The sequence below is a fragment of the Lissotriton vulgaris genome, chromosome 2_1 (genome assembly GCF_964263255.1).
Source record: "Lissotriton vulgaris chromosome 2_1, aLisVul1.2, whole genome shotgun sequence".
Taxonomy (NCBI): Eukaryota; Metazoa; Chordata; class Amphibia; order Caudata; family Salamandridae; genus Lissotriton; species Lissotriton vulgaris.
The window spans coordinates 483,049,870-483,062,805 of record NC_141687.1 but is presented as its reverse complement, the minus strand read 5'-3'; positions in this window follow the sequence as shown (position 1 = coordinate 483,062,805).

The window sequence follows — 12,936 nt, the reverse complement described above, 5'->3', positions numbered from 1 at the left end:
GACTGCCATTAGGGGGCGCACTGGCACAGCTCCACCTATTAGGTGGCTCACTGTCAGTGCACCGCTGGATATCTTTTTTGCCTCTGCGCCTGCATTTGTAATACTTAACAACGAGGGGTGGTGATGGACAGCGTTTCTGAATTAAGCAGAATACTCTCACCCAGTCAAGAGATCAGGGCTAGATCCAACACCGTTTTTTAGCTCACTGCACCATCCCAGCTCAGAACCTGGCTATATGCAAATTAGTCTGTTCCTGTCCCAGTGCATGATGGGAACAGGGCAAACCAAACTACCAAGCCAATTCTTACACTGGGAAGGAAACAAGCTACCGGGGACCGGTTTCTGGCATTTCAGCCGTCGTCGGCCCGGCTTGCTTGAATCCTGATGGTGCAATGAGTAAGGGACTCACATCTGAGTATACCCTTCCACGCTTAGGGTGGACAAAATATTTAACGACAAGGGGTGGTGATGGACAGAGTTTCTGAATTAAGCAGAATACTCTCACCCAGTCAAGAGATCAGGGCTAGATCCAACACCGTTTTTTAGCTCACTGCACCATCCCAGGTCCCCAGTAGCTTGTCTCCTTTCTGGTGAAGAATTGGCTTGGTAGTTTAGTCTGCCCTGTTCCCATGATGCACTGGGCCAGGGACAGACTGATTTGCATATAGCCAGGTTCTGAGCTGGGATGGGGCAGTGAGATAAATAAAAATAAATCCTCCATATGCACAACAGAGTCCTCTGGCAAGATGCACCACGCAGTCCATGCTCTACAGTCTCACATTCTCACAAGCATATTCCAACCCTTGCTAAAGGATGGCACCTGTAGTTGTACTGTTGTGTGACTTTGAAGTCAGGGGCAGATTAAGGGCTTTTCCACAGAAACATAGATGTCTCCTACATTGTAAGCCTGTCTGCCGTGAGGCCAAGGAATGCAGATATTAATCTTGAGTGGGGCCATGATCTTGCCCCAAGAGGCTAAGGGGTCCATTAGGATGGTGGGCGGATTGCCCCCGCCAGGCTGGTGGTAGCGACCACCAACCTGGCAGGGGCAATCCACCAGCCATCCTTCCCTGTATTCCACTCGCCATATTAGTATGGCGGGGGGACCACGGCGGAAGAAAACACAGCGCACCACTTTTCCACCCCGGTCACCTTGCGGCCGGGGCCGAAAATGTTTAATATGGTGGCGGTGTCTATTAGACACCGCCAGCCATATTACGATGGCAAGAGTGCAATGCCTTTCAATGGCGGCAACGGAAAGGCAGGCGGTCTTCACTCTGGGGGCCCCCTGCGGGCCCCCAGAGTGAAGGTGAGTGGGGGAGTGCACACGGGGGTACTTGTGGTACCCCCCCTTCATTTTCATTTCCAAAGCGGCAGGCACCGAGCAGTGCCTGCCGCTTTGCAAATGAAAATGATGTGATGTATTGTCTGCATTGTGGCAGGCGGTGCAGAGAGCACCGCCCGCCACAATGCTGAGAATACAGGATGTGCCCGCCACTGTGGCGGCCACATCCTAATGGCTTTCCCAGGACTCCCGCCCTTAAGGCGGGCGGTCCCGTTTTCCGATAGGGTGCCCGCCCGCCAACCTAATGAGGCCCTAAGTGTTAGGACCTTTATCTCGATTCTATGCCATTCGGCCTTCGAATGGCAGAGGTCTCATTGTTCTGGTGGTATGTCTATGATTTATGAAAATCACACAAAGAACAAGGAAACCCTACCCACTAAGGAACCAGGATACATATTTTATATAAAAAAACATTGGTTCCAGTGGAACAAATAAAAGTATATTCGATGAATACAGAACAATGTCTAATAATAGTATGAAGGTTACCGAGGAAGTAGGAAGGAAAAACATAACTCATAACACCAATTGAATACCATCATTTATTATTTTTAGGAAAATTCAAAAAGTATACAACTATTTACATATTGCAATTTACATATACCAATGTGAAGACTTTCGAAAAAGGAGTCCCAAGTGTAAAGTGTGAACCGAAGGAGTGGTTTAAGCACACATAAAGGTGACAGCAAGTGACAGTTATATACACGGTCTCAACAGGGGTATATTTACAAGGGAATGGGAAAACGACCATATAAACAATATTCAAATATATATTCAATGACTATTGAATTCATAGACATTGATTAGTAGGTTCATTCCCAATGAGCGTCGATGGCGTTTCGACCCTTTACAGGATAGAGGGTCTCATCAGGACAGAGACGGTGTGGGACATCTGTGGGGGTGAAAAAGGGAAGTGAGCTCCATGTGTAGGAAAGGGATTTTACAAAAAGGACTGTATGCGAATGGCCTGATACCCTTAAGGATTCAATCAAGGGCTCGTGATGGAGTAGGTGCCAACCATGCGTGAAAAGGGAGAGGATAAATGTACTCACAGTGGACCCAGCCGGGTACTCTGGTACAGGGGAACAAAAAGAAACAAGGATGTGGTCACAGAAGGTAAACAATGGCAACACGCTGCATGGGCAAGCTCAGGTAGGGTACTTACCACTGTAAGTAGCCGAATTATACGAAGTGAAGTCGTATGTGGCAACAACACGCAACTTGCCCGATTATTTGAAGGATCGTGCCACTTAAGTGCTTCAATGAGCACGGATGAGGCGCTGGCCAGGAAAGTGCCTGCAAGGATTAATTAAGGTTAGAGGGGGCTGCCCAAGGGGTGTTGCTACAGGGTAAATTGAATGCGGAAGAACGGCATGTACCTTGGAGTAAGCGCAGTCTGCTTTCGTCCGACTGCTTCGAGGTAATGGCACTGCTGGGCACAGGGGATTTAGCCGTATAGAGTGTGCACAGGCAAAACTGAAGAGAGCAGACCGCTCGATCTTCTAGACGGAAGGGGTTAGACAGGGAAAAAGGTTGGCACAGAGTTAGCGATGAGCTTTGATAGTGGAAGTAGGACCAGGCAGTAGGGAACAGAATTACATAACGTAGTTATCTAGCAATTATGCATTACAATTTAGTAACAGTGATTACAACCATATTCCGATGTTAAACACAAGACACCATATTTAATTGTTACATAGTGTAAAGTTATTATACAGAGAGGAAGTACAAACAACAAGGCTCAGGATTTAAAAAAAAATACAAATTAAATCAGAGGGTTTTCAGGGTATATGTCAGCCGACATACCCTCAGTTGGTTATTGTCCTAGAGTTGCGACAAAACCTCTCCATTCCTCAGAGGAATTGAGACCCTCATTGATAGAGTTGGTCTTATCGATCCAGTGACATTCCCGTCATTGCAGTATTTGTGATATACTGCCACCTCTTTCAGGTAGTCTAGCAATGTCAATCACCTGCCATTTTATTTCATCAGCAGTGTGATTTTTGTCCATGAAATGTGTGACAAGGGGTGCAGAGACAACAGACCTTCTGAAGCGGCTGCGATGTTGTCTTATCCTTGCCTTGATAGGTTGTTGGGTCTGTCCAATATATGGGAGACCACACGGACACCAAATGCAATACACAACATTGCGTGTGTTGCAATTGGAGAAAAAATCAAGTGTGTGTTCCCAATTGCTGTATTTGAAGGTGGTTGTATTTTCTGTAAAGGGACAATTTACACAGTTACCATATCTATGAAAGTCTTCACATTGGTATATGTAAATTGCAATATGTAAATAATTGTATACTTTTTGAATTTTCGTAAAAATAACAAATGATGGTATTCAATTGGTGTTATGAGTTTTGTTTTTCCTTCCTACATCCTCGGTAACCTTCATACTATTATTAGACATTGTTCTGTATTCATCGAATATACTTTTATTTGTTCCACTGGAACCAATGTTTTTTTTTATACATGATTTAATAAAGGCATTGGTTAATGCACAGATGTTCTCCCTGACCCTGGTGTCCACAGGAACCAGGCACCATGGCCCACAAGACTCTTAGAGCAGAGAAATGTCCATATTCTATATGTGGCATTTCCATGCCTGTTATATGAAAAACCCTTTACCATTGGGAAGGGTTTGGGATGTCTAATGCATTGACAGGAAACATCATGAGGCTGCTCCACTGCAATCCACTAATGCAGGCCAAAGTAATATCATTTCCTTCCCCATGTTAACCTACGGGAAGAACAACTCTCACAGGTGTTGAAAACACTCACAGGTATTCCTAACAACCTGGGAGCACTTGTGGTAGTGCACATACAGACCTGAGCTGGCAGGTTAAACATATAATCCCCAGTACTATGGGTGCAGGTAAATCCTTCTGACACAAGTTTACCTAAACAGGTGTTATTTTGCACGCTCCAGCCTGCAATAGCAGGTGGTGCACGCAGTCATGGGCCCGGTTGGTGTGGGTGTGCACCCACGGCAGCCTGCAATGGGAAGCTGCTTATGAGTTTACTCACAAAAGATGTGTGTACGCACACCCCAGTTGGAAATCACAAACCGGCCACCTGGATTACCCAGGCCCTAGCACCTTGGGAGCAAGTGTGCACACACAACCTTACCAGAAACTGCCAAACATTGGTGGTCCCCTTACGGATGTAATTGCGCACACCTGCTATGGCCGGCTTGACCCTGAATGTTCAGTATGTAATATTGTGCCATGTATAGGGCATTCCCAGTATTTGTCTAGTCACTCTAAGAACAACGTTGAGAAAAATAACTCATTGTTTCAAATACATAACTCGATTGCCAGAGTCTAAGAGGCTTACATCACTTAACATACTGATGAGAGAGGTTAATGTATAATTCGGCAAGTTGGATCTTTTGTTTAAAGCTAAAATAGGAAAACATATCTTGTAGCCTACAGGATGTTGGGTATACACACCCTCACACTAGAAATTCTAGCTTGCAATGGGGGCCGGTAATTAGAGTTTGGGTGCAGGAAGGTACACACATACGAAGACACACTCACGCCCATGCATTTACACATAGACATTCACAGTATGCTCACACGCCTCTGTATTTTCAGAAAGGTTGAGACTGACACCTCCTCTCACTTGTCACGGAGTGGGATGGGATCAGTAAAATTGCTGACCCCACCCCTTTCAGTGAAGATGTGTCATTAATAGACAGTCTGTCCTGGAAACTTCAGGGCTTAAAATTGCAAAGCCAATTTACGAGACTATCAGTCATGCTGCCCTCATATAGTGGACGAGGACCTCGAGGAACTTTACCAGGCTGAGGATGTCATATCCACTGAGCTATGACATGTTTAGCCCAGCAAAATTCAGCTCAGGCAACCAGGTACCTGAGCTTTTAGTGCATGTATAGGACCGGTCTGCCTGACCTGAGCAAGGAGAGTGTCTATTAGGTTGACCTTTACTCAGCCTAACAGACAATCTTCATGTAGGGAGAAAAAAAAGGCGAGGGGTACTCCACCCCCAAGGATCGCCCAGTGCTGTTATCTTGAACACACATCCTCTCACTAATGTTCCGTAAACCATGTCTATTGGATTTAGTATCCCTACACCCCTCACCTTGCCTGAAGCAGACAGGTGAGGCAACCTCAATTCACTACTCATTAGAGCATGACTTGAAGGAATATAACAAGAGGCAAGGTACATTTTAGGGGCCATGATAAAGTGAGAAAACAGGAAATGAAGTATGTATAAGGCAATAATTTAGAAATGTGCGCTCCCTGCACAGACACGTCACTGAAATCTGAGACCTCCTTGACACCCTTTCACTGGAAGTCACTTTCTTCACTGAGACCTGGACCAACGTCACCTCCACACCCGACATCGCCACCACCATCCCGGACGGCTACAAGACCCAGAGGAAAGACTGCCCCAACTGCCCAGGAGGAGTACTCGCCATCGCACACAAGAGCTCCCACCAGCTCTCCACTTCCACCACGAGAGACCCCCTCTCCACCACAGAGCACTTTCACTTCCAGATACAAACTAGCCCGAGAACCACTCTCCACGGCACCCTCGCCTACAGACCCCCAGACCTCGTGCCTTATTCGCCAAAACCCTCACTGACCTCATCGCAACCCATGCCATCTCCTCCTTGAACTACATACTCATCAGAGACCTGAATTTCCACCATGACATGACAACCCCACCAACCCCAACTCCACCACCCTCCTGGACAACCTCTACAACAGCGGCCTGAATCTCCGGATCCCCAACCGACCCCTGCCCCCACCACGTCTTCAACAGGGACGACTCCATCATCGCACCCCAACTCTGGGACATCATTAACGCCTCCTTCAACACCGCCACCTTCCCGGAAAGCTAGAAGCACCCCAAGCTCAGCGCCCTCCTGAAGAAACCAACAGCAGACCCCACCAACCTCAAGAACTTCCGCTCCATCTCGCTCCTCCCTTTTCCTGCCAAAGTCATTGAGAAGACCCTCAACAGACAGCTTGCCGCCTTCCTCGAGACGAACGGATCCCTCGACCACTCGCAGTCCGGCTTCCAAGCCAAACACAGCACCGAGACCACCCTCATCGCAGCCTCTGACGACATCAGATCCGTGCTCGACAATGGGGAAACAGCGGCCCTCATCCTCCTGGACCTCTCCCCAGCGTTCAACACTGTCTGCCACCGCACCCTAGTGCAGCGCCTCAGTAACATCGAAATCCAAGAGAAGGCCTTGGAGTGGATCATCTCGTTCCTCGCCGGAAGAACCCAGAGAGTCCGCCTCCCCCCGTTCACATCCAAAGCCACAGAAGTCATTTGCGGCGTACCACAGGGATCATCACTCAGCCCCACCCTCTTCAATGTCTACATGAGCCCCCTCGCAGCCATCGCACGCCAACACAACCTCAACATCATCTCCTACGCCGACGACACCCAGCTGATCCTCTCCCTCACCAACGACCCAGCTACCGCCAGAACCAGCCTACACGAAGGGATGAAAGAAGTCGCCGAGTGGATGAAGAACAGCCGCCTGAAACTGAACTCAGACAAGATGGAAGTCCTCATTCTGGGGTCATCGCCCTCCGCTTGGGACGACTCCTGGTGGCCCTCCGCCCTCGGCGCCACTCCCAAGCCAACGGACCACGCACGTAACCTGGGCTTCATCCAGGACTCCTCCCTCTCGATGACCAGGCAAGTCAACGCCGTCTCATCACTGTGCTTCAACACCCTGCGCATGCTCCGAAAGATCTTCCGATGGATCCCCACCGAAACCAGGAAGATAGTCACCCAGGCACTTGTCACCAGCCGACTGGACTACGGAAACACCCTTGATGCCGGAACCACAGCCAAACTTCAGAAAAGACTCCAACGAATCCAGAACGCCTCCGCATGACTCGTCCTGGACATCCCCCGACAAAGCCACATCTCCGGCCACCTGAAAAGCCTGCACTGGCTCCCCGTCAGCAAGAGGATCATGTTCAGACTCCTCACCCATGCACACAAGGCTCTCCACGACCAAGGCCCCAAGTACCTCAACAACCTCCTGACCTTTCACACGCCCACCCGCCAGCTCCGGTCGACCAGCCTCACCCTCGCCGCCGTTCCACGCATCCGCAGAGCCACCGCCGGAGGAAGATCCTTCTCATACCTGGCAGCCAAGGCATGGAACTCCCTCCCCATCCACCTTCGGCGAACCCAGGACCTTCTCTCCTTCAGGATGCAAGTCAAGACCTGGCTGTTCGAGCTGTAGCAGACCCCTCTCCCCCAGCGCCTTGAGACCCTCCTGGGTGAGTAGTGCGCTATACAATTGTCATGATTGATTGATTGATTGAAACAGCTTGTAAACACGCCCACCCACAAGGCAGATCACACCCTTGACCCCATCTTCACAGGAGGCAACAACATCCACTTCAGTCACACCAAGCAAACCTCCTGGATCGATCACCTCTACATACACATCGGCGTTGACAACCCCTCTGCCCCCAAACCTGCAACACACCCTCTGTGACGAAACTGGAGGAAGATCACTGAGGTACAGCTCAACCACACCCTCAGCCGTGACACCCCCACCTCCTCGACTGATGCCAACCACGCTGCCAAAGAACTCCACACATGGATCTCCAACTGAACAGACGAACTTGGACCCCTACGCAACACCAACCGACAGCGCCCCAGAAAAGCCACCTGGTTTAACAGTGACCTCCAAGAGCCCAGACGCACCTGCAGACGTCTCGAGAAAATCTGGAGAAACAGCAAAACCCCAGAAAATCACACCATCTACAAGACAGCCATGACAGAATACCACTAAAGCATCAGATCCACCAAAATAATCTTCATCCGAAACAAGATTATCACCAACTCTAGCAATGCAAAATAACTTTTCAACCACATCCAGGTATTCACCAAGCCCCCCGGCAAAACCACTAACATCACCCCCTCCTAGGACCTCTGCGACAAGCTCGGATCCTACTTCCACCTGCAAAACAAGGGCCTCTATGACCACTTCAACGACCAACCTCTGAACACCAAAACCCCCACCCTATCCAGCCAGGCCAACGGGCCGACTCTCTCCACCTGGACCCCAGCCACCACCAAGGACATCACCTCAACCATAAAAGGCATCTACTCAGGAGCCCCCATGGACCGCTGCCCACCACATATCTACCACAGGGCAGCCACCGCCATAGCTCCAGAACTACAACGCACCATAAACACCACTTTCAAGACCGGCTCCTTCGCTGATGATTGAAAATGACTGAAAAGAAGCAGTACTTTAAAAACAAAAAGATAAGCATGGACAGTGAGGCAGCTTCTTACTAAAATTGAATGTTTCTGCATGCATATGAAACTTGCCCTTAGCAAGCTTTGTGGCCCCCATTGCACAGTGAGGGGGCAGGTGGGTAATAGGCCATAGCACAGCATGGAGAAAGCTTGGTCAAGTGGGACTTTGGATACCCTGAGTCCAGTTAAAATGGCTTGACTTGAGTTTGCTGAATGAAATGATGAATGTGATGAGTTGGTGTCCTGACCTAATGTGGCGTCCCCAAAAAACAGGCATACATTGAAAGGAGGTTAAATGTTAAGTGTGGGAGAAATATATCAATATCTAGTGGGTTGCCTTAATGGCTCCACAATACCTGGGCATGATACAAGCAAATATATAGACAGTATATTGTGGGAAAGGATCATACATTAGTTATTAACCAAAATTAGTCACTGGTGTATACATCTGATTTCAAAATACTCTTGGTAATGGTTAGAATGAACATTAAACATCAAAGTAAACACAATAAAGAGAAAAGAGAAGGAACAATGGGAGTAGTTGCCAAAAATTTTACATATTACATACCACAAAATAAATGTAACACCTAGAAAAAAAACTTGTTTCAGTTTTCCAGTTGATTTGATTGATGTGGCTGCACTCCTTATTTAAAGGCCAGTCAATGTAGGAGGTAGACAGTTGAGCCAATTTAACATGTAGGAGAATCCTGTCCTCTATTTCTTAAGATTGTGTGCTGATTGTTTTTTGGTGGATTTAAGAACGGATGGCTCCTCTAAAAGAAAATGTCAAACTGTGACATGTAGGAGAAAGACGGTTCTGATGTAGTGGATTAAGACAACCCAACATAGACTGGCTGGGGGCCAAGGAAGTGTGTGTGCCCTAAAATTTGACCCAAGCACCACTTCAAGGCACATAGTTGATTCTCTGGAGAATGGATTATTTCAAGAAAGTGTATTAACCTTATACTACTGATAATTCTTCCAGGAACACAAACTCTGTGTGCCCTGAATGCTCATCGCACCCTCTCAAAGCTTCAAACAGATGGTAAATGATCACCGCGAGGTCAACTTGAGCTGCCATGAACCAGTTCTGACACATTGTTGGGGGGGTGTCCCTGAAGACACACCCATAATTGCAGCTTTAAAAGCATGGGAAACGTTGGGTAAAGTGATTGACCTAGGCAACCTTGGGGCATTCTGGGCTATGATGAAAAATAGGTTTAATGAAATTGGTAGGATTTTTTACCATTCTGAACCAGCAACATTTAGTAATCTGGATGGATAGCAATTCCGTTTGGATGTGGAATTAATTTGTACACTCACAAATGGTAATCTTGTGTCTTTTATAAAATCATTTAAAAACAGCAGAATATTAGACCAGATGACATAATAAATGATTCTGCTCAGTTATAATGCTCTAACTGGAAATATGCCTTACTCATGGAGGGGATCTAGAATCAGGCTGCTTTTAATAAAAATGTATATAAAGAGATGCTGGCCCCGACTTTCTCTTCTACACCGTCCTATAAGATTTTTTTGAAATTTATATTACAACACCTAAAATATAAAATGCAAAGGTTACATCTTTTACTGCTGTAGTAAGCGGGTTTTCACCCTGGCCTTAGCAGTTACCCTCAAATTTACACTCGCTGGTATGTCACCCAAAAGTCCAGTAATTAAGAAAATATATGTTTCAAGAAGGTTATTCTGACCCATTTATGGCATATGCTTAGACGATAAGGTATTTGCTTCCCATTGGTAGCCCTTCTTCAGTGTTTTCATAAAGGTAACTGGGCGCACGTGGAAAACCGGGCCTTATGGGCCTGGCGGCGCAGGGCACGCCTTAAATCCCCGAGTTCACCTGCCTTGTCGAACAAAGACACGAGACACTCTGTTGGGTGTAAAAAGCCAGGTTTATTAGCTGCAGCCAAGCACAGTTGTCCCAGAAGTACGTACAAAGTATATTCTGAGGAGACTGCCACTTTAGTCCGTGGCGCACAATCTTTTATTGCAAACCAGGGTGGTGTGGAGTGCAAAAAACGATGGATTTAGGCCCAGATCCTTGTACTGGGGTGAATGTAAGACATTGATCTACATTCTGTCCATCAAATTGTTTTTTGTAATTTTCTCCCTGAGTGTACTGGGGTAGCTCAGACGTGGGTCCCAGAGCCTCCACACCACTGGAGTCAAGCTAGCCGGGCTGATGAGAGGTGTTACCTCGAAACCGGTCCGGTCCTCGGATGCTTGATTCCGGTCTGGGAAAGATATGGCTGTTGTAGTTCGGACTGGACTGTTCCCATGGGGCACAGGGTCAGAGCTGATTTGCATAAAGCCATTATCTGACCCAGGGTGGTGTGGAGTGCAAAAAACGATGGATTTAGGCCCAGATCCTTGTACTGGGGTGAATGTAAGACATTGATCTACATTCCGTCCATCAAATTATTTTTTGTAATTTTCTCCCTGAGTGTACTGAGGTAGCTCAGACGTGGGTCCCAGAGCCTCCACACCACTGGAGTCAAGCTAGCCGGGCTGATGAGAGGTGTTACCTCGAAACCGGTCTGGTCCTCGGATGCTTGATTCCGGTCTGGGAAAGATATGGCTGTTGTAGTTCGGACTGGACTGTTCCCATGGGGCACAGGGTCAGAGCTGATTTGCATAAAGCCATTATCTGACCCAGGGTGGTGTGGAGTGCAAAAAACGATGGATTTAGGCCCAGATCCTTGTACTGGGGTGAATGTAAGACATTGATCTACATTCTGTCCATCCAATTGTTTTTTGTAATTTTCTCCCTGAGTGTACTGGGGTAGCTCAGACGTGGGTCCCAGAGCCTCCACACCACTGGAGTCAAGCTAGCCGGGCTGATGAGAGGTGTTACCTCGAAACCGGTCCGGTCCTCGGATGCTTGATTCCGGTCTGGGAAAGATATGGCTGTTGTAGTTCGGACTGGACTGTTCCCATGGGGCACAGGGTCAGAGCTGATTTGCATAAAGCCATTATCTGACCCAGGGTGGTGTGGAGTGCAAAAAACGATGGATTTAGGCCCAGATCCTTGTACTGGGGTGAATGTAAGACATTGATCTACATTCTGTCCATCAAATTGTTTTTTGTAATTTTCTCCCTGAGTGTACTGGGGTAGCTCAGATGTGGGTCCCAGAGCCTCCACACCACTGGAGTCAAGCTAGCCGGGCTGATGAGAGATGTTACCTCGAAACCGGTCCGGTCCTCGGATGCTTGATTCCGGTCTGGGAAAGATATGGCTGTTGTAGTTCGGACTGGACTGTTCCCATGGGGCACAGGGTCAGAGCTGATTTGCATAAAGCCATTATCTGACCCAGGGTGGTGTGGAGTGCAAAAAACGATGGATTTAGGCCCAGATCCTTGTACTGGGGTGAATGTAAGACATTGATCTACATTCTGTCCATCAAATTGTTTTTTGTAATTTTCTCCCTGAGTGTACTGGGGTAGCTCAGACGTGGGTCCCAGAGCCTCCACACCACTGGAGTCAAGCTAGCCGGGCTGATGAGAGGTGTTACCTCGAAACCGGTCCGGTCCTCGGATGCTTGATTCCGGTCTGGGAAAGATATGGCTGTTGTAGTTCGGACTGGACTGTTCCCATGGGGCACAGGGTCAGAGCTGATTTGCATAAAGCCATTATCTGACCCAGGGTGGTGTGGAGTGCAAAAAACGATGGATTTAGGCCCAGATCCTTGTACTGGGGTGAATGTAAGACATTGATCTACATTCTGTCCATCAAATTGTTTTTTGTAATTTTCTCCCTGAGTGTACTGGGGTAGGTCAGACGTGGGTCCCAGAGCCTCCACACCACTGGAGTCAAGCTAGCCGGGCTGATGAGAGGTGTTACCTCGAAACCGGTCCGGTCCTCGGATGCTTGATTCCGGTCTGGGAAAGATATGGCTGTTGTAGTTCGGACTGGACTGTTCCCATGGGGCACAGGGTCAGAGCTGATTTGCATAAAGCCATTATCTGACCCAGGGTGGTGTGGAGTGCAAAAAACGATGGATTTAGGCCCAGATCCTTGTACTGGGGTGAATGTAAGACATTGATCTACATTCTGTCCATCAAATTGTTTTTTATAATTTTCTCCCTGAGTGTACTGTGGTAGCTCAGACGTGGGTCCCAAGGCCTCCACACCACTGGAGTCAAGCTAGCCGGGCTGATGAGAGTTGTTACCTCGAAACCGGTCCGGTCCTCGGATGCTTGATTACGGTCTGGGAAAGATATGGCTGTTGTAGTTCGGACTGGTCTGTTCCCATGGGGCACAGGGTCAGAGCTGATTTGCATAAAGCCATTATCTG